Raw genomic sequence first — 3989 nt, forward strand, 5'->3', positions numbered from 1 at the left:
ACAAATCTTATATTGAAGTAAAGTAATGTCACATCTTCTTTTGAAATCTAGAAGGACCCACTCTGAATAAATCCTTTAAGCTGGCTCTGGTGGCTTGCAGCTACTAGGCCAGAGGCCTGCTGCACCTCTCCCTGGAAGCCTAATAGTTTAAAAGCACATTGTTGGATGGTGGACTACTGTTCTCAACTGCCCTCAGGATACATCGATTTGACACATCTCTCTACAGTCTCTCCTCTGATCCAGGACTCTCCATCATTGAACGTGTAATGATGAAGACTTTGCTAATGACCGTGTAGAAGCAAAGTTCCCTCACAGACTTTCTGGCACATCCAGCCCTCTACTGTGGAATACTCGCTGACCTTTCTCTGCCCTGAGTCCTTGATGGAGAACTTGACCGGACCATACATTTCGACAGCTTCACCTGCTCCTCTGCTCCAGGAGTTCTTTACCAATGACAGTTCTTTACTCAGCCGACAACTCTCTCCAGTGGCATGTTACCTCAGCTTATATAGGAGGCCCGCCCCCTGACAATTCCAATTGGGGATTGGTCAGAGCTCCAACACAAGATGCCTGCCACTCCAATTTTAGGCCCTGCCCCTCTTCCAGAACATTCTCCCTGGAAGCAGGGGAGGTGACCCAGAACTAGAGCACAGGTGGCCACTCCCACTTCTACTCTGACCACTCCCAGCCCCCAGATCAAAAAGCCTTCTGTGTACAGCAGCCCCTCTCAGCTCCCTAATACTTACATGATGACACCTTAAAGAGGCGTTTATGGAACATCTTTCAAAACTCCGGTGGGTTACAGTCTCCTGGAAAAGTAGTTTTGAAGCTTCTGTTGGTCAAAGAAGGAGCGGTGATGAAGGGGGCCGCCTAAGTGATGCATTAAAAAAAAATTAGACCTCCGCACCCAGGGCTTTCAGCTTCCACAATCCATCAGCATCATCTGCATCATATGGTATAAGATTACCTAGGGCCAAAAACGGACATGGAGAGCTTACCAGTAGATGATCCACTGAGTTACTGTGTCATTAGAATAGACCACTGGCCAGAACTTGCCCAGTACACAATTGAGCTGCTGGGCTGCCCTGCATCCAGCATGCTTTCCAAACAGGAATTCAGTGCTGCCGTAGGTTTTATGACAGATAAAAGAGCATATCTGTCCATAGACTCTGTTGACCAGCTTGCATTTGTCAAAAGGAATCAGTCCTGGATTAGCAGCAGCTATTAAGCCCCGATGCCGATGTCACTTATTAAATGTTTTTGGGATCTGAAATCTCTGCAAGACTGTTTAGGTTGCCTAGCTTTGTGAGCGTTGATTTTATCTATATAGGTATAGGTTTCATGGACACAATTAACACCCAAGAACCAATTTTTCCACACTTGTTTGACAAGTGCAAATAAATTCAGTTTTTTACAGCAAGGCCAATTCTTGCTTTCATCAAAAATACCTCTATAGAGTTTGGGGGGAAGGCACCACCAACACCCAAAGCCCAATTTTTCTGCACCTGCTTGACAGGAGCATATAATTTCAAGTTTTTACAGAAAGGCCAATTCTTGCTTTTATTAAATGTATCTATATAGGGTTATGGTGTGAAGACACCACCAACAACCAAAGCCCAATTTTTCTGCACCTGTTTGACAGGTGCATAAACTTTTATTTTTTTAGGTAAAGGCAATTTCTTGATTTCACCATGAGTACCTCTAGCCATTTCCTGCTCTTTCTGAGGGTGTGCTCTTGGAGCATTCCACAGGGACATTTTTTTCTTCCTTTCACTGGTCTATAGATCAGCAGCAGAATGAGTTTGCCAATAAACTCAAAACCATTCCTTAATGGCCTTACTGGTAAGCAAGTAATGGTGAAACTGAAGTGGGGTATGGAATACAAGGGATATCTGGTCTCTGCGGATGGCTACATGAACATGCAGCTCGCCAATACAATATATTGATGGGCCATTGTCTGGATATCTTGGAGAAATTCTTATGAGGTGTAATAATTTATTGTATATACAAAGAATAGAAGAGGAGGAAGAAGAGGGCGAGATGAGAAAATAAAATAATTTCCAAACTAGGAAATTAATTTAAATGTCATTTTTGTTCTTTATATATGTCAGTTTTGCTGCAGCTAGTCCTATACACTTTACAGATGCACCACTTTACAGGCAGACTAAATGGACCTCCCAGGCACTATATTTTAAGCAATTTTTCATTTTTATTGTTTCACTTTAACCACTTCAGCCCTGGAAGGATTTACTCACTTCCTGACCAGGCCATTTTTTGCGATACGACACTGCGTCGCTTTAACTGAGAATTGTGTGGTCATGCCCAAACAAAATTGACATTCTTTTTTTCCACAAATAGAGATTTATTTATCAACTCTGCAGTTTTTATTTTTTGCACTATAAACAAAAAAAGAGTGATAATTTAGAAAAAAAAACTCAATATTTTTTACTCTCGGTTATAATACATATCCAAAAAAAAAAAAAGAATTATATATAGAATATATATATATATATATTATATATAGAATTATATATATATATATATATATATATATATATATATATATATATATATATATATATATATATATATATATATATATATATATAAAAATATGTATTCATCAGTTTAGGCCAATATGTATACATGTTTATGTATTTTGTGCAAAAGTTACCGCATTTACATTTATGGACTTTTATTTATTTATTTTTCACTGGTAATGGTGGCGATTTGCATTTCTTAGCAGGACTGCGACATTGCAGCGGACAAATCTGACCCCAAATTACACTTTTTGGGGACCAGTGACATTATTACATTGAGCAGTGCTATAAAAATGCACTGATTAATGTATAAATGGCACTGGCAGGGAAGCAGGGAAGGGGTTAACACTAGGAGGCGATCAAGGGGTTAACTGTGTTTCCTGGGTGTGTTCCTACTGTAGGGAGGATAGGCTGCCAGGGACATGACAGAGACCACTGTTCCCGATCACTGGGAACACAGATCTCTGAGATGTCTCCTGTCAGAACAGGGATTGTCTTGTTTACAAAGGCAGATCCCTGCTCTGCCTCTGTGTACAATGATCGTGGGAAGCCAGCGGACATTGAGTCCACTCGACCCAGTGGGCATGCATGAGAGCTGGCAGAGCACGCATGCCCGCAATCTCACATGCATGGACCAACGTACAGGTACATCGGTTCGCGTAGGAGAGCCAACCTGCCACAGTATATGTTGGTCGGCAAGCAGTTAAGCATCATTGAAATCACTGCTTCTTTAAAAACAATATTTTTTAAAAAGAAAATGTGCATTGATACATGTCCCCCAGGACAGTACCCAGGCCCCCCATACCCTTTTTATGACCAATAACTTGCATATAAGCCTTGAAAATTGGCACTTTTGATTTTTGAAGTTCGGGTCCTATAGACTTTAATAGGGTTCACAGTTTGGGCCCAGACTTTTGCGATCTTAGAGAGTTCTAGCGTGAACTGAACCGAGGGATGTTCAGCCCAACTCTAATAATAGAAAATAGTAATCATTCCTGTTCTGGAGATAATTGAGGATAATTAAAAAGAAATGATGCACTGTACTAGTTAATGACATGTAGCATATGTGAAATATGTGTTTTATGCAATTTTATGAAGGTGTTTTTTTAATCAGACTGTTCACAGGATGGTTTCTGTTGGTAAAAGGGTAGTGGTTTAGAAGTACAATACATAGATAATATTTCCTTTTTCCATCCATGACATAAAGTGACATACTTCTTAATTTTTTGAGCATGTCATATTTTCCAAGAAACCACATGCAACAATGTACAATAAATAAAGACAGTATTTCCAAGAAACGAACTATGAATTTAGACTTTAGGCTGCTGAGAAAAAGCTGGTAGTTATCATTATATTCTATTACTGTAATTTTAATATTTATGCCTAACATTTATTTTTGTTTTCATACTTTCTTGTGTGGGATTTCATTCACTGTTAAAGTGGAACTAA

The 3989-nt window shown here is 39.7% G+C and overlaps 1 pseudogene; it reads left to right on the forward strand.

The window, feature by feature from the left end:
* The first annotated feature begins 1796 nt into the window (after positions 1–1796).
* LOC143984342 (small nuclear ribonucleoprotein F pseudogene) lies at positions 1797–2052 on the forward strand (annotated as a pseudogene).
* The last annotated feature ends 1937 nt before the right edge of the window (positions 2053–3989 follow it).

This window comes from Lithobates pipiens, unplaced genomic scaffold (genome assembly GCF_037356315.1).
Source record: "Lithobates pipiens isolate NorthernLeopardFrog02 unplaced genomic scaffold, aLitPip1_a1.2 Scaffold_16, whole genome shotgun sequence".
NCBI classification, from domain to species: domain Eukaryota; kingdom Metazoa; phylum Chordata; class Amphibia; order Anura; family Ranidae; genus Lithobates; species Lithobates pipiens.